The 19405-nt window shown below is 37.4% G+C and overlaps 1 pseudogene across 1 annotated transcript in view; it reads right to left on the reverse strand.

Annotated features, from left to right (window-relative positions):
• LOC147915962 (uncharacterized) overlaps positions 1-19405 on the reverse strand; it is a 200201-nt pseudogene that overhangs the window by 40878 nt on the left and 139918 nt on the right. Inside the window, exons 2-3 of the transcript XR_015553647.1 lie at positions 10631-10764; positions 3903-4040 (exon numbers count right to left, since the gene is read on the reverse strand). The product of XR_015553647.1 is annotated as an uncharacterized LOC147915962 (transcript). The remainder of the gene's footprint in view (positions 1-3902; positions 4041-10630; positions 10765-19405) is intronic.

Here is a 19405-nt window from a genome sequence, read left to right on the forward strand (position 1 = left end):
GATGAACCCTATATTAAATGCACCTAAAAATTCAAAAACTGGTCCAAAATAATTTTATTCCACTGTTTTGATCTTGTCATTTTCACTCTAGGGTGTTTTGACCACATTTTTATGGAGAAAGATATACTGATATAACTTAACTAAGGAGGTAAGAGATTCACATACTGAAAACTACAACACATCAATGAAAGAAATTAAACAAGACACAAACAAATGGAAAGACATCCAGTGTTTATGAACTGGGAGACATAATATTGTTAAAATGTTTGTATTACCCAAAGTGATCTACAGATTCAGTGCAATCCCTATCACAATCCCAAAGACATTTTATACAGAAATAGAAAAAACAATACTACAATTCATACAGGACCACAAAAGACCACAAATAGCTAAATAAATCCTGAGAAAGAAGAACAAAGCTGGAGGCATCACATTTCCTGATTTCAAAATATATTGTGAAGCTACAGTAATCAAAATAGTATGGTACTGGCGTAAGGACAGACATATAGACCACTGAAACAGAGTAGAGCCCAGAAATAAATCCACATACATGCAGTCAACTGATCTTTGACAAGGGTGCCAAGAATACACAATGTGGAAAGGATAGTCTCTTCAACAAATGGTGTTAGGAAAACTGGATATTCACGTGCAAAATCATGAAATTGTTATTATCCCTCACTGTAAACAAAAATCTTATCTTACACTATAAACAGAAATCAACTCAAACATAAGACCTGGAATTGTAAAACTCCTAAAAGAAAACATAGAGGAAAAGCTTCATGACGTTGGTCTTGGCAATGATTTTACGGATATGACACCAAAAGCACAGGCAACAAAAACAAAAAGAAGTAAGTGAGACTACGTCAAACTAAAAAGCTTCTGCACAGTAAAGGAAACAATCATCAGAGTGAAAAGGCAACCTAGGGAACAGGAGAAAATATTTGCAAACCATATATCTGATAAAGGATTAATCTCCAAAACATATGAGGAACTCCTACAGTTCAATAACAAAAAAACTAATAATTTTATTTCAAAAATGGGCTAAAGACTTGAATAGACATTTCTTCAAAGAAGACATACAAATACCCAACAGGTATATGGAAAAAATGCTCATCATCACTAATCATCAGGGAAATGTAAATCAAAACCACAATGAGATATCATGTCATAACTGTCATAATGGATATTATGGAAAAAACAAAAGACAACAAGTGTTGGAGAGGATGTAGAGAAATTGGAACCCTTTAACACTGCTGGTGGAAATGCAAAATGGTGCAGCTGCTATGGACAATAGTATGGCAGTTCCTCAAAAAATTAAAAATAGAAATATCATATGATTCAGCAATGTCATTTCTGGGTATATATCCAAAAGAATTGAAATTAGGATCTCAAAGAGGTACTAGCACTCTCATATTCATTGCAGTACTATTCACAACAGCTAAGAGGTGGAAACAACCTAAATGTCTGTGGACAAATGAATGGATTAAAAAAAATATGTTATATACATACAATGGAATACTATTCAGCCTTTAAAAAAAGAGGGAGAATTCTGCAATATTTGACAACTTGGATGGACCTTGAGGACATTATGCTAAGTGAAATAAGCCAGACACAGAAAGACAGATACCACGTGATTCTGCTTACATGAGGTATCCAAAATAGTCAAATTCACAAAATCAAATGCTGGAATGGTGGTTATCAGAGGCTGGGGAAGGGAGAAATAAGGAGTCATTAATCAACAGGCATAAAGTTTCAGGCAAGTAAGATAAATAAGCTCTAGAGACCTGCTGTAAAATGTTGAGTCTATAGTCAACAATAATGTATACTGTACACTTAAAATTTGTTTAATGTATAGATCTCATGTTGTGTTCTTAACACAATAAAATAAAAAAAGAAAAAATATCTCAGTTTTAAATGTTTGAGGTCCTCTAATAATTCATAGGATGCTTATTATAACATCTAAATAAATATTTTTGACATGTAAGTCTGATCACTTCTCCCACTCTACCCCCTAAGATTTTTTTTTTTTTTTTTTGGTGAGGAAGATTGGCCCTGAGCTAATGTCTGTGCCAATCTTCCTCTATTTTGTATGTGGGATGCCGCCACAGCACGGCTTGATGAGTGGTATGTAGGTCCACACTGGGGATCTGAACTCGTGAACCCCAGGCCGCCAAAGCGGAGCAGGGGAACTTAACCACAAACTTAAACTACACCACCAGGCTGGCCCCCCAAAGCATTTTTATGGCTTTCCTTTGTTATTAGGATTAAAGAGCAAAATCATCCATAACATGGCCTTTGAGCCCCTGGATGATCTGGCCCCTGCTGCCCATCCTCATATTGCCCCCTGCTGCTGCCTCATTCTCACTCTGTTCCAGCTGCACTGGCTCTCTCTCTCCATCCCACCTATCACAGAGCTTTGGCACGTGGCCAATGTCTCTAGGGAACTTCTCACCCTACTCTCCAAGCACGTAATTCCTCTTCCTCCTTCAGATCTCCTCCCACCTCACAACTACGTCAAACCCAACTATTTTATGCTCCATAGCTCCATGTACTTCCCTTTTTTTAGTACTTATTACTGATACCATTTTAAATGTACTTGTGTGATTATGTGATTACTGCCTATCTTCCCCACTGGACTCTATACTCCCTGAGGGTGGGAGCCCCGTATCTGGCTTTACTCATCATTGTTCACCACGGTTTAACAGTGTGCCTGGAACAGAGTAGGTGCACTATGAAACAAATGAACGAGTATTATTTTGCCTCAACAAAATGAGTAGATTTGAATTTATGCTTATCACTTGTGACACAGAACTTTGCAGCCTCCCTTTTTAATGGCTCCCATATTGGGCATGGTTCCATATAGACAGCAACTTTTTCACCCTGAATAAAGCCCTCACCACAGGAATCCAAGGGAGGGCATGGACTGCTACAGATATCAATGATCTCTAGTTCCCCTGGAAGGATCTAAAGTTACCATACAGGTGGGGAGAGCCAAGGTGCACCAGAGCAAGACCTGTTAACGGCATTAGGAGTTAATCCCTCCACACTCTCCCTTCTGAGAGTTCATCAGCTTTCAGATATTATAAGGATTTCTAACCATCTGACAATATTGATCTTTTGGCCTCTCTGAAACGAGCCAAATATTTTCTTGGCTTGGAAATTTTTTTGTCTGTTTGTTTTTCAGCTCAGCATAACTTAACTTCAAACTATAATATTTGAGTTGGAGAATCTAAATGCACAAAAAACGTTTACCTGATCCACCAATCCCAAGAGTATCTCTTCATGGAATCACAGAATCCTAAGGGTGGAATGGACCTAAGACAGATCATAACCCATCACCTTTCAGACCCACAACTCCAAGTCATTCCATGCCTCTCACTGGAGTGTTCCCTTGAGCTAGGACAATCTGTTCCACATAGTTTAAGGGGACTTGGAGCAGAACTTCATGAAAGTTCTGTGATAAAAAGAGCAAAGAAGGTCATATCTCTCCATAAAGGTCTAGAGAAAGAGGAAGAGATGGTGCAGAAAAGGGAGAATATGTGGAAACAGGAGTTGGAGAATGAATAATGGGAAAAAGAAGAACTAGGGAAAATACTGAAAATGAAAAAAAAATAAAAAACAAATTCTGGAAACATGCGCAAAGTGAGATAGCCCAGGATATGAGTCAGAATAGGCTTGGTAAAAAAAGACAACCAAAGAAAAATAAGGAAAATGAGGATGGCTTTGTTGTTTTCCTTGTTGTTCTCTTACAAACATAAGTTTTTAGTGACTAAATAAGGAAAAAGGTAAAGTTGTTATAATGTACTATATGTGTAGGGAACTAAATTTTTGAGGTAAAATATGACAGTCAAAGGATATATGCAAATTAGATGAAAAGATTGAAGATGCAAAATAAAGCATACCTTATATTTGTTTTTAAAGAAATCACATCGAGCAGTGAAGAAGATCCCTTCTAAAATGTTTAATTTTCCTTCTCTTCACCAGCTTCCTCACAGTGTGTTCACCCACACACCCAGATGTTAGTGGCACATAAATCAAACCTTTCATAAAATAAGAAATAAAAAATACATGAGCACAGGAGTTTCCTGATACTGGCAAGACTCCAATCCACATATACTCCTGGGCCTGATCCTCTAACATTAAGATGCCAGTTTGTTCTTAGTTCAGTATGGAGAAGGTGCTACCGGCCTTAATTTTCACGTACTAATGTACTCTCTATAAGGAGCAAGGTGTCTCCAACAAATTACCTCAGAATTGTCATACGAGCTATTGCCGCAAAGTGTGTAAAGTCTTCCTGACTACCAATTTGCAACCAGGCAGTGACTGAAGTATCAGAAGATGTGGAAAATCTGGCTCAATGTATTTGTGACCAACAGCAGTGTAAGGAAAGGGTGTACCATTGCACGGGTATGACATCTGCAGCAGGGAAACCATCTCTTAGGACAAGAAACTTGCATGCAATACAGGACACTCCACACATCAGAAAGATCTAGTGCTGATCAACAATAAAGCAAATACAGGTTCTCTCCAAAAAACAAACACACAAACAAAAACTCTTTGAAAGGGACAAGCTACAGATCATATAGAATAATCTTAGCTGAAAAAATGTCAAAAAGGAGGCACAGTAACTCCCTTTCAGCCAAAGGCTGACTCCCTGGGAGGGGCTCCCAGGGCAGTCTTCAAGTCTGTTGACTTGTTTTTTCAAGCTGTTAATGTAACTCGCAGCTACGTTGGTTTGTTTTGTTGTTGTGACATGGTCTCCATAGATGTGCATTGAAATTGTGCCCAGCTGCACTGAAGCCAAGAACCATGCAATCTGGAGGTTGTGCAAGCGAGATTACAAGGCTCCAAGGTATCCAGTGCCTGTGCTGCTCCTCTCTTCCGCTTACCTCGAAGTTTGGCTTGTCCAGCCCAGGCAGCAGAATGCTGCATTGGGACCAGATCCAAATGCTTTAGGAAAGTGGCTACATTTGCAGAGAAGGAACAGAGCTTTATCTTCACATAAGGGCTTTATTTGAATGTCTAGGGAATAGTCAATGATAACTAGGACTAATTTAGTGCCTCTCTGTTTTTAGTTGTCCCTCCTCCTTTCTGTATATAGCCCACTTTGCTCATCTTTATTCATCTCAGGAGTTCATCACCCTCATGTATTCTTCAACCCCTGTCCTTCTCAAGAAATGGATTCTCAAGAAATAATTTATTCAGCTCATTCACACAAGACTTAGCAAGTAAAAACATAGGACGGACATCGAGTTGAATTTGAATTTCAGATAAACAATGAATAATTTTTTAGTGTAATTATATCCCATGCAACATTTGGGACATACTTATACTAAAATTATACTAAAATTAGTCATTGTTTATTTAAAATTCAAATTTAACTGGCTTTCCTATATTTTACGTGGCAACTCTATACTCAAGAGTAAATTACTTGGGATGCTTTTACCTCTCCCACGGATATCAACTGAATTTTAACTTAGGCTCAAAGTCCCCATAGCTTAAACCAAATTAATAATGAGGAGATTTTACCAACACACTAGAAGAAAAACATATTACATCAGGTAAGCAATCACTTATTATGGGTAGCCATAAGGAGTCACCTTTTTTTAAATTGCAAAAGACTATAATCCAGAGACAGAAAGCATAGCTTGATTCTTACCAACTTGGACTTAGGGCTACTGATCAATGTTTATTTCAAATCAGACAATGTGATTGTTCATAATAATTGGTGCTCTATTTTTCTAGATGGAGAAAATATGGTTCAAAGACACAAGCCTCTGCCCCAAAATATCTATTCCCACAGCGTCTTGAATGGCTAGAGATATAGGTGGTGTTGAGTATCCTAGGCCTCAGCCCACATCTCATCACTTTTCATATGTTATGTCTATTGACAAAGCCAAGGATGAAGTACATAAAAAATGTTATAGAAAAGATGTAAATGGCGAGTGAAGAGGACACTTGGGCCGACCTCAATTACCTGGAATAGGTGGTTACCTAGTGGTGTAAGTTAAGGATCTCCTTAACTGGGAAGAACCTTGTGGCAGATACTAGAGATGAGGTCATTCAACATCTTTTCCAACCTCCTTCTGGAATGGCTTCCTGGGTAGTACAGAGGCTGGTAGACTAAAAACTGCTTTTTTCCATGCTTCCTTGTAACTAGGGTTCTGGGTATGATGCAGGCTCTGTCATCAGGTTCACTTTCAGAACATGAATTCAGACTGAGTGAAGCAAGGAGAGAGGCTGGACATGAGGCATCATTCTGCTGCTGCCGATGGAGTGTTGACTCCTCAGTTTAGCAGAAGTGGCTTCCTGACCACAGCTTTTCAATTTGACAGGCAGCATCCAGATAAAGGCTAGCACAGCAATTCCTTTGATGGCTCAGTTGTGGTGCAGCTTCGGGATTCGTTTCTGGAAGCTGACCAGCCTAGCATCTGTTTCTTCAGCCCACAGACTAGTTCTGTAGACCATCGAATACCCTGTCATTAATACATTTCAGCTTTGAGCCAGCTAGAGTGGGATCTGTTCTCTGCAACTGAACATTAACTGATACAAGCTGCTGCTCCCAAAATATCTGTTTCACTAGCCTAAGAGTTCTCAAGTGGGAATAATTTTGCCCGCTGCCCAGAGGACACTGGCACATGATGTCTGGAGACATTTTTGGTTGTCACAACTGGAGGGGAGGGTACTATTGGCATCTAGTGGTAAAGGCCAGAGATGCTGCTAAACATCCTACAATGCACAGGACAGCACCCCCCCATACAACAAAGAACTATCCAGTCTAAAATGTCAATAGTGCCGAGACTGAGAAACGCTTCCTTAGCCCACAATCCAATTTGAAACTTTATCATTAAAAATATAATATTTGCAATATTTTGGTTTAAAAAGTACCCTCTTTCACAACGCAAACAGCCCTCAAAAAATTACAAGTAAAATTTTCCTCTCAGCTAATATAGTATTAAAAACCATATTCTCTTTATTCTAAGATTTACATGATTTTCATATTTTAATATTTCTGAAATCATGTCATAACTTAAAATTAAAGTATGCTTTTAATGTGGTGATATATTTTCTTATTTTCTTGTTTTTTTTTTTTTAATCAAAAAGCTATCATTAAATCTCTAGTATACCTTAGGACTGGTGGCATTTTGAATCAAAGAACTAGGGCAATTTAAGCAGGTACTTCCTGAGGATGAGCTTGCCAAACTGCAAGTAGTGAATTGCTGTAGGTGGGCAAAGGGCACCATAATCTCAACCCTAGCTGCACAACTGAATCACTGCAGTGGTTTTCACTGGTTTGGGCTTGAGGCCCAGACATCAGTATTTTTTCAATGCTCTTTGCAGCCAGGGTCAAGAACCATTAATTTAGGGCATCTTGAAAAATTTGGACTCCTGAAGATAGAGACAAGGGAAGAAAGGGGTGCCACTATTAGGAAAGATAAGCAAAAAGTGACGGCAGATAACCAGACAGACTCCAGAACCTTACTCGTCTGCCCAGGACCAGATCTCGGTACTATCACTAGGCAATTTGCTAACACTCCAGCCTTATGGCTCTTGAGTGACTTTCACAAGCTCTCTGGGGCCCAAAGAAAATCACAACAGAAGATGCTTTCATCTACTCCAAACTCAGCACATATTCAGAAGCAAGATGTATCTTATAAATACATTTCCTATAACTTACAAACATCTCATTCCCCTATAAAGTCCAGCTCCTGCCTTGAATAAAGAGGTGCTCAGTAAATATTGGCTAAGTTGAATTAAATCTACTTCCTAAAAGTGCTACTGACTTAAAATGTATGGGGAAGAGACATAAGCCCCTTTTAATGGGGAGAGCAAAAATTCAAGAGAGAACAGTAAGAGGAGACAAAGGAACAAGCACATTCCAATTACCTCCTTTCTCCAGCAGTGGGAAGAGATCTACACTGGCCCAAATAAATATTGCCTCAGAAATTTGCTACTACTGCTAACCCAACATCCCTACTATGATTTTGTTAATTTTTTTAAGTCAAAATTGACACAATAAATTCTACAGTGTCCCCAACTGCCTTAAGACCAAGAATGTAGACTTCTGAATAAGATCCTGAAGCCATGCTCTGTTACACCCAAAGGGTATATTTAGGTGACAGGCCATGATATTGCAGAGGAGTTAGTCTCAAGCAGTAGAATCTGAAGACTTAATCTATCTTTTTAGAAACAATCACTCTCATCATTCCAGCAGAGTTAGTTTTCCCTTGCTTTATATTTATTTATTCAGAGACTTCTAAATATATGCTGGTCTGTTGCAACAGCCTCTGGGCCCAAGTACAATAAAAACATTAATTAAAACACATGATTAGAAACACCCAGCGGCGAGCCTGAAACAGCATCACATGAGCTCTGCCATTTAAGTATCAGTCATAGAAGATAAAGCCACCCACGGGTGCCCCGTACAGTGCCCCCTAGCTTCTCTGTGGATTCCTGACCAGCTGATGCTGAGGCAGGTGCTCTCTGCCAATGGATGGCCACACCCAATTATTCCATGTCTCTCCTAGCCCTTGATTTGGTACAGTCTCTACCTCTTCTCCTTTCAGTCTGCACTGGGCTAACAAGAAATTCACAGAATCCCCAAATTTGGCAGATATCTGGGCGTGGGAATCTTACATAACAGTTGGGCTTTGGCAGAGCAGGACGTGGAGGGCTGGGTCCCCTCTGCTGAAATGTGCCCTGCACTTTGTGGGCAGCATAACTGTCCCTGAGATGGTCTACCCTTGGTGCTGGCTCTGAACACTTCTGTTCAGAAGCAGCAGCAGAATTAACATAGAATATACAATGTAAGAGTCAAAGGGAGCACCATATGGAATAGTATGGATCTCAGATAGTGTAGACACTTCAAATTTAGGGAGATCCATCTATAAAATAGACCCAACCGCAAAATTACCATCTACAAAATAGGTAATAAACCTTCACTCCCTTGTGACATAGAAAATTCCCTAAATTCCAAATTTGTTTACACAGCTAATTAGGCATGAAAATTGTGAATCTAGCACAGGCATATTAAGAAGATCTTCTTATATGCAGACATATTCTGTTAAGGGTGCATATCCAGTCAAGAATGCCATCAATGGGTAATATGACTTGTTCTATCCTTTTCTTAAAGGCTCACAAGTAAAACAAAAGCAAAAGATCTTGGCCTCCTTCTATTATGTATGATTTTCCCACAAATCTCCCATCTTAGAAAAACAAGAAAAGAGATTTGAAAGAAAATAATAGCAGATCAATGCTAGGTAGGAATAGTATTTCAAAAGTGGTGGGAACATTATTTGATGTTCTACTGGATTTTATATTATTCATCCCTTTTTTTTTTTTTCTTTAATGACAAATGTGCCCACATCTTATTGCAAAGAAGTTACCACCAAAGAAGATAAAAATGTCTTTTATCATGCATCTGGTCCAAGTTATATCTCTGGAACCCCTTTTCAATCAGCTGTGGTGTTTTTAACAATTTTGTGATTTCGTCAAATTGGCTGAATCTCATGTGCTGCCTGCTACTACATTCTGAAGTGCCAGGCTGCTACCTAAAAGGAAAAATAACATTTTCCTTCACTCTTAACCTACATTTTGACTTCTCATGCTGAATTCAATCCCCAGCTAATTAGTTCAAGAGCAAGCAACTTTAACCAAGATTTTGTATCACTTTCCTGTTCTGAGAGCTGGGCTTTCCTCAAATGCAGCTCTCTTGTTACCCTTTGCATTTTAAATAAGCCATTTTGGAGCATGGCTCTTGCTTTTTCTTTAATATATGCGCCCCTTGAGGCTGCACTGAAGCTTGTGATGGCTCTCTGCCAGCAGTCAGGGCAACAAAATGTCTACAAGATCCGGCTTTGTCTACAGTTGGCATCCATTGCGCAGCCCCAGCTGAACAGGGAGATTGCAAGTCAATTTTCTCAGAAATGCGGGGTCCCTAGTATTCTAACATAGAGTCTTGAATCTCACTTAGGTTTCTCCATTTTGTTTGTTTTAAACATGCAATAACATTTCCCTTATTAATAGTTCCTGGAATAAAGTATTCCACAGAAGTCAATTTTTCAGATAACTGAAAACTTGTTAATGTAACAGTTTGGTAGAGACTCTTCCTAAAATGCTAAATAGTTCTCTTGGGTCTCAAAGTATGCTAAATGTATGTGACTTTTTCTTGATGATTTAGGGTCATCTTTAAACTATCAGTTATTATATTGGGGTATAAAACAATAACACATGCATAGAATTATTTGCCCCTGCATTAAATAGGCCACTATGCTTTCTTGGTTACTTTAGCAAATTTTTATATTTTTATATCTGTCTCCTACAATACTATCAAACTATCAGCGTTCACTTTGCACTGATGTTCATATGTCAATCCTAGAAGTAAACTTTGGGTTTATTGGGTTCATTGGCTTCCAACTTGCAGGTGGTTGGCAATCCAAACAAGTTTGTTGTAACAACATCTATGTTAAAAGTAAATCAGTTCTAGATGGTATTCTGAAGCTCAGCCTTCTGATTTAAATGCATAAGCATCAGTGTGTGAATGTGTGGCATCTACTCTGGTTGCTCAAAACACTTTGAGCTCCTCATCAGCTCTTCATCTGTATCTCACAGAAGAGAGATTACCAGATACCTGTCCTCAGGTATTGCGCAGTCAAGTTCAGCAGTCAGCAATCAATTTGTTCTTCTCTGTCCTTCTTGTTCTTGTCTTCTCTTCATCCCTCTGATTCCTGCTTTGAGCCATTTCAGTAAGCATTAAATCATCCACTATAAGGAAAGAAATCATAAAAGAAAGAGCAAAACATTTTAATTTATGCAAATTGAACTCTAATATTTTGGGGGGGGACAGGGGTTTAGCGATTGGTGGGAGAAGGATGAAAGTACATCAAAATGAAAGATTTTACTTTTTAAATTTGCCTGTCATCAAAACGGAAGCATGAAGCTTGGCTATACTCACAAAGGTACCTGCCACTCATATGTGGTTGTTTGCCCCAGTTATAAAATCTCAACCTCTTTGACTAAAATCCCAACAGCTGTTTGAAACGTCTGTCCAAGATGACTCAGGCAAAGTTGACTTGGAATGTCAAAAGAGCACCCCACCAAAAAAAAAGATAAAAGCTCTTATTCAACACCATACTATTTGATGTTAGCACTGGTTGGGGATAGGGTGACCAACTTGTGCTGGTTTGCCGAAGACTGTCCTGGTTTTGAAAGCAAAACTCCCACGCCGACAGAACCTTCTCAGTCCTAGACAAATTGGGATATTTGGTCACCCTAGTGGGGGATGATCCCTCAAAAGTCTCTCATGTTTTCCCCCAGGTCGTCACTTTTACCTTCAAAGCAAAACTTTTTATTTTTACATTTAGCATTTCTAAGAATTCAAAGACTCCTTCTCCTTTTCTCCGTCTGCCCAGTCAGTCTAGCTAATTCTTTCTTAATAACATCTCTAGCATCTATTTCTTCCTTTATTATTGCCACCAACTTGGACTTTATCCCCTGATCCTGGGCTATTTTAAAATTTCCATGAAGTCTCCCTGTCTTCACTCCAATGTGTATGCCCCTCTGAGATGAATCTTTTCAAAACTTTGTTTTGCACAAGGCTCAATTGAAGTCCCACCTCCTCCATGAAGTCTGGCATCTTCCCTGGCAGGAAGGGACGCATGACCAGGGTGGGAGAAAGGAGTGGCAGGAGGTGTCAGCTGCTCAGTGCTGGTAGGGGTGCTATGGGGCCAGTGCAGAAGTCACCTCCCAGAAGCTGCTAAGGAACAAAACCAAGACAGGCTTCAGAGAGGAGAGACAGGCAAGGCACAGAGGTCAGTAATCCAGAAAAGGTAGTCTAAGTCAATCACCAAACCAAGGAAGACTAGCCACAGACACAAAACCCCAGTGTCTATGTGGATATCCAAGAGCCAGGGTGCACTGGGCTCAGAACACTAGAAGCAAGAGGGTCTTACCAAGAAAATCCCTAGGAGAGCAGACTTTGCCCCACAGCTAGTTCAAGGCAGGACTGCCTGCATGAGAAGGGAAAGGGAACTGCAGTAGCAGGAACTGCCTGTTCCATAGTTAGCAGCTTCTAATTTGGAAAGCAGTAAATATTTTAATTCAAGCATCCCTTAAATGCAAAGATAACATCTTATAACTCTCTGTATTCCCTACACCTAGCACAATATGCAGTCAATAAAGATTTGATTTAAATAATAATAAAATATGCTCCCACGTTCTAAAGGCCATGAGTGTAGGAAACCACGAGAAGGTTACAGTGACTCCACTTCTTTTCAGGAAGTCTGGAAGTTATCTGCTTGGTTGGGGTTTACAAGATGCACTAATCAGCAAGTACAGAGTGGACACAAATCCTCCCTTTACTCTTTTCAAAATTTCAGAGCAAAGCATCAGCTCTCCTACTTCCTTCTGTATCTTAGTTCAAACCCTAAGCACAAGAGAAAAAAAAAAAAAAAAACTACCTTGCACCAAGACTGCAAACCAAACCTCAGACCCAAAATATCCTGATGTTTTCAAGCTATAGTGTTTATTAGTACTTGAAGTTCAACCAGAGGGGATGAAAAATTGATCTAGTTCAGTTTCTCAACTTGAGAGTTTTCAGCACACATGCTAAATCACTTCTTGAGCAAATTTCGTGGTGTGTTCATGCTGAGAATCCCTTTAAAATCATCAAGTCTCAAAAAGACTTTGCTAAAAATATATTTTTCATTCAATGACATTTAGGAAAAAAAGATCCAAGTTAAAATGCAGGCCTATTATGTTAGCTTTATAAATGCAATCACCTTTCTTTAATCACTGATTTATGAAGTTCCTTGAGTAAACAGGAAAAAAGTGATACTTAAGATTTACAAATAACATATTACTGAAAATGCCTCAAGTGAGATCCTTGCTTTAAATGCCAAAGAAAACACCTTCCACTGTAAAAGGGGGCTACTGTATTTTGTTTTCAATCAAAAAAAGAAGTGTCAATTGTAATTTTGGAGAGTCTCTGGAGAAAAAAAAAAGAGGGCTTCACAATGAATCTCTGATAGGAATCTGCATGACATGCATAATGCTGGAAATATTATTCACCTAAAGAAAATGACTACCTTAAACTTCATAAATCATCTAAACCAGGATTTCTCAGTCTTTGCAGTATTGACATTTTGGACTGGATAATTCTTTGTTGTGGGGGGCTGTCCTGTGCATGGTAGGATACAGCAGCACCTCTGGCCTCCAACCACTAGATGCCAGTAGTGGCCCCCACCCCACCAGTTGTGAAAACCAAAAATGTCTCCAGAAATTTCCCAACGTTCCCTGGAAGGCAAAACCGCCCCCAGTTGAGTACCACTGATTAAACTAGAGAAACTTTTTTCAAAAGGTGAAGGATTTTAAAACAGCAGACTTGGAAAGATACAGCAAAGAACCAGTGATGTCAAGGAAATGCTACACTAGCAAGGCAATTAGCTAAGACAAGTGATTGAAACAATGCACAGAGCTAAACATACCCAAAAAATAGAACCATAAATCTAACCAAGAACAATGATATCCTGAAGAAAACCAGAAAGATCAGCATCAGTGAAATATCTGAAAAACATTTTTCTTAAATTCTTATCTGGAAAAAAAAAAATCAGTCTGGATAAAGAAAGTCAATCAGTTTCACTCAGAAATAGTCTGCAAAGAATGACAGCCCTCCCCTCCCCCAGCAAAAAACTGTACCTGTCAAGTATTTATCATTTAAAGGATAAAATTTTACAAACTTCCAAGGAGTCAGTACTAATTTGGAAAGGTATTGATATTTTTATGTGTGCATCCTTGAATGTGAAGACTAGCTTAGGACTCTCTGGATCCCCCACACTTACCAGTACAGGTACTCAATAAATTTTTTTTTTTTTTTTTTTTTTTGGTGAGTAAGATTCACCCTGACCTAACATCTGTTGCCAATCTTCTCTCCCCTTTTTTTTTTTTTTGTTTGAGGAAGATTAGCCCTGAGCTAACATCTGTGCCAGTCTTCCTCTATTTTGTATGTGGGTTGCCGCCACAGCATGGCTGCCAACAAGTGGTGTAGGAACCAAACACATCCAGCAACCAAACCCGGGCCACCAAAGCAGAGTGTGCTGAACTTAACCACTAGGCCACAGGACTGGCCCAGAACTCAATAAATATTTGATTTATATGATAATAAAATGTGCCTTCATGCTCTAAAAGGTTTTAAAGAAGATATTTCCAAATGTGGTGGAGTGAATGATTTTGGACATCTCACCTGGAAATAAGAAGAGCTATATGGAAAAACCAAGACAAAGCTAAGCAGAAATATTGGAGTGGGAAAAGCAAAGGTGGGAGAATTGAAAAGACCTGAGTTAAATCCCAGCTACATTGGTCCTAGGTAGGTGACTGGCTCCATTTACTCTATTGTACTCTATAGAATGAGTACAATAATCCTACCTCAAAGGACAGTTAGAATACTTATATAAGAGTAGACACAGTAAGAAAAAAAAATCAGCTCTCTTGAACTCCCTCTCCAAGAGAAATGGAATTCTAACCACAAGTGCAATATCTACCCAAGTTAACTTTCTCTTTGAAGTCAGTAAGAGAAAAATCTCAAATCATTGCAGACCTGAAACAAAGTGTCAACAAAGTTCCATACCAAAATGATAAAGCAAAACACCATCAAGCAGTGCAAAAAAAGATGACAGACACTTGAGAATAAGTGGATAAACAATTAATAGAGTACTATCAATACAAAGTCAATTAGCAAATTTGGTAATATTTTATGGAAACTCTAATGTATGAAGAGAAAATTACACCTAAACAACAGGTAATGCCTTATCTTTTCTATAAAGTATTTAAAAGTTTACTTAGTTAACTGTAGAATTCATTAATTTGTTTTAAAAAAAGTTATATATATCTGTGTTAAATGCTTTTTAAAAAAAGGAAGACTGATTAAGCTGAATAGGTTTAGTTAAAATTATCTTCCAACTTTGTTTTTAAAAGAACAAAAAACAGTTTTAAACAAAAAACTGTTTTTAAAAGAACAACTCTGTTTTTAAAAGAACAAAAAACAGTTTTAAACAAAAAACTTTGTTTTAAACTGAAGTTTCTTTCTGGGGTCATGGAAATATTCTATTCCTTAATTGGGGTGTTGGTTACACAGGTGTATATATATGTCACAGCTCATTAATTGTTCATTTAAGGTCTTGCATTTCACTATATGTGAAAAATGTTATGTGTATATATGTGTGTGTACATATTTGCATATATGTATTTGTATATATATTTGTATGTATATTTATATATATAAAACTTTTAAATTTTTAAAAAATATAGGTATAAAATTGATGTGATGCAGATGTTTTTCCTCTCCCTCAAACTAGTTTATTTTTATAAACCAATTTTAATTGTCAAAGTAATAAATAAATAAATAAATTTTAAAAGAAAGAAAAAACATTAGTTGGTTCACAGAAACCATAAAAATAAAAAGAAAAGTAAAGAATGAGCACAAAAACCTTAACTCCCAAGATCACCAGCTATATTAAAAGATAAAATTTCACTTTTGTTGTTCTTTATTGTTGTTATTGTTGCTGTTCTATTTTTAATTGTTGCCTGCAAGAGAAACACTTACACTCAAGTTACATTAGTAGTGATTCTTACATATTTGGGAGTTAGATTAAGGACCCTTTGAGTCAGGGTGGGAAATGCATATCGGCATATATGTACAGAAAAATTTGGACTACAATTCCAGATACCATATATGGCAGCTTTAAAAATCTTTCAACTAAAAGTTACCAAATGGTCAAAGGCCTGTCATGTCCGTATGACTACAAGAGAAACAGGTTATTATCCTGGTAGTCATAAGGGTGATTTCTTAGCATACATCATTAATAGAAATAAATATAGTTACTACATGATGAAAATATAGATTAACAATGAAACCTAGAAATACTGAATGTCTGTATCTGAAACTGCATAGCAAGAGCATACATAAAAGAAAATTGACAAAAATGAAGGAAGAAATTGAAATGAAATTATAACTACCAAATAAATTTTTTTAAAGAAAATTCAGGAATAATGATCAAGGGAATGACAGTGAATGTGAGAGACATCAGTCATATTTAAAAAGTAACATTAGCTCAAGTTGGTGTACTTTCTTTACAAGGGATTTAGAAAAGAAACAAATTTTCAAATGAAAATTTTAAAATCTCAAAGATGCAAATAAACAAAACTGAGAAAGAACAGAATTGAAAAGAGCAATAGTTGGCTGCCTGAAAACAGCCTTTTGTTATCCTTCTCCAAGTCACGTCAGCAGCCTCATCGCCTCCTCCCCCAATCAAACCAAGTACCAGAAACACTGAACTTTTTAACGCCTCTCTCTTAAAGATGAATGAATAGCCAAGGATTGCCAGATATTTGAAGAAAAGTTCTAACAAAAAAGAGACCAAGACAAACTCTGAGGAAAAATAATTTTCAACATCAAACTATGTGAGGGTAAAATAAAGTAATTTCTAGACATACAAAGTCTCGTGCAAACTCCTAGGCACCCTTTCTCTGGAAGCAACTGAGAAATGTGCTCCACTAAAATGATGGAGTAAACCAAGACAAGGGAAGATTTGCCACAGTAGAGAGAGAATTCTTAAGATGATGTCAAAATCAATACCTAGTAAACAGATGTGTAACAGGTTTAAAAAGCAACCAATCCTGATTGAAAAAGAAAGATAAAAGGTGACAGAATGGATTTCTCTAGGAAAGAAATAAAATGGAAATTGCCGATTATCTTACAGATTTTATCATGTGAAAAGCTGTATTGAGAGCCACTTTATAGAAAAGAAGGCCAGAGATTCTAAAATATAAAAACTAAGCAAATGAAAATATAAAACAATTATTAACCCCAAGAAAACTTAGAAATTGTACAAGAAATGCAATTATTGTATAAACTATATATATACACACTATGTTTTCATTCATACTATGTTTTACTGTGTTTAAATTTTATAATAGTATATGTATACTATATATATAGTGTACATAATATAGTTTATAGTATAATCTATATATAGTATAAACTATATACATATATTTGACTAAATAACATAGTATATACAGTATAAACTATATACACAATATACATAGTACAAACTATATATATAGTATATATAGTGTAATTATATAATTATATATACTCAGTATAAACTATACACATCTCATATATATATACACAAATTATATAAATATATAACTACATAACAATTATAATAAATCACTGAATATGGATTCAACAAAAATCTGTGATTCTACTATTTTGGAAGGAATGGAATGGGGAAAAGAGCAGTAAGAGGGCCAAAATAAATAATGGCTAAAATGTTGACTCAAACAACAGCAGTATATGCACAGTATTTTGATATGAGAAGTAAATATTGAACTAATGGTGAAGATTTTGAAAATGGTTGGGAGGGATTAAAAATGAGGGAGGTGGGGGCAGCCAGAAGGAGAAGAGGCAATTTAGCGTGGAGGAACTAAGAGAATATTGGTTTTTGCCTAAGCCACTTACCATTATTTGACTTTAAATTGTGTGCCCATATTACTTTGATGAAAAAAGGAAAATATTAATTTTTTACAAAAGGAAAGAAAGAGGGGAGGGAGAAAAGAATGAAGTCACTCACCTTAAAATAGACTTATGTACACGCTGTAGTATTGTAAAAATATTTACACAACCATAGTTCTAGGGACTGCAACTCTAGAAGAAATCAACTGTTCCCAGCTTTTCAGTTTGTAAAAAACTCACCCTTAGAGTTGAGGTATTCAAGTTCAAGTGTAATCTAAGTGGTCATATTGAGTAGAAAAACACTGGTTGATGGTTAGTAGGAAGGAACTGTCCTATGAGGCTTTGGTTACAGTTACTTCCTCACATCCTATCCCGCGTGCTTCATGAGGGCTTGGATCGCATGTTCCCAAAGGGATTGAGGACCTAGGACACATCTCCTACTGCTTTGGCAATTCTCACATTGCGGTATACAAAGAAAATAATCCAAAAATTTAATTACAGGTACAGGAGGGTTTGGACAATGCTATTTAATTGATGGAGATAGGAAGATGAAAATTAGTATCTTATTCATAGGAAAAAAGGAGAAAATCTATCATTCATAAAATAACATCATTATAAGCATTCCCAAGGATAAGTATGCATGCTCACTACTAAGTAATCCAGGAGCAACACAAACCTTCTGTTACATAAATCATTTTACCTTTCTTAATCTTTGAGTAATTAACATTTAAAAAAATTTGTCTTCTGGGCTACTCCACAGACAAATGTTTCCCAGCAGAAAGAGACAAGTAAATAGGCCTGAGTATGTAATGGACTTGGAAAGCAATGAATCTTAACAAATTTGCAGCTGTATTATTGAACTAAGACCACAGTGTTAAACAGAAAAGATTTGGAAGGATAAATGAGGTTTTGTTACCTTTGTTTCTTTGCTAATTTTGCTTGTTACAGCTTCTTGTTGCCATCAGCACCAAAAGTTATGACACTGCAATTCACACTGAATATTTTTATTTGGAAAATAAGGTTTCACTTACATAGTTGAGGTTCATCAACCACACGAACCGAGAGTGGGAGGTTTACAGACACACCATAGATTTATCTGCTAAACTACTGTTTATTTTTAGTTGAACTGCAAAATGGTGCTTCTTCAGTTTAGAGGATCTTTTCACTGATTCATCCAACAAATATTTGTTGAGTTGCTACTATGTGCTCTGTGCTACTATGTTCTATGTGCTCTAGGTTCTGTGCTAGGTGGTAAAAATTCAGCAGTGCAAGACAGAATTTATAATCTTGTGTGTTAAGCAATTATAATAGGATGATTTAAGTGCTTGGAACACATGTCTAGTAGGCAGTTAGAGTAGAGGGTCTGGACTACAGATTTGGAAGTCATTACCTCAAAGCAGACAGTTGAAGCCATGGGTTTAGATTAGATCATCCAGAGAGTCTACAGAGCGGAAAAAGTAGGGGCCAAAAGACAAGCCTCTGGGGCCTACTGACCTTTAGGGAACTAGCCAAAGGAGAGCAAGAAAGAGGCCTGAGAAAGGATAGAATGACCAAGTAACAGATGCCAAAGAAAGGTCAATTCAATTCAACATACATTTATTGAGTGCCTACTATGTGCCAGATATGTGCTACTGGGTAATGAGAATAGAGCAGTGACATACACAGACCCAGTCATTAGAATCAAAAGGAGAAAAAGTGGGCATGGAATTTGGGATTGCAGAGAACTGTGTGGCTTTTGCAGTAGCAGCTTCAGTGGAGAGAGAAGGTAAGAAGCAGGGTTATAGTGCATTGAGGAAAGACTGAGAGACCAGGAAGTGTAACCGGCAAATGGAGACAACCCTTTCAAGTAGCGTGACCATGAAGAGAGGCAAGAATAAAGAACAGTAACCA

The sequence above is a fragment of the Ceratotherium simum genome, chromosome 11 (assembly GCF_057802395.1).
Source record: "Ceratotherium simum simum isolate JZ-2026a chromosome 11, ASM5780239v1, whole genome shotgun sequence".
Classification (NCBI taxonomy): domain Eukaryota; kingdom Metazoa; phylum Chordata; class Mammalia; order Perissodactyla; family Rhinocerotidae; genus Ceratotherium; species Ceratotherium simum.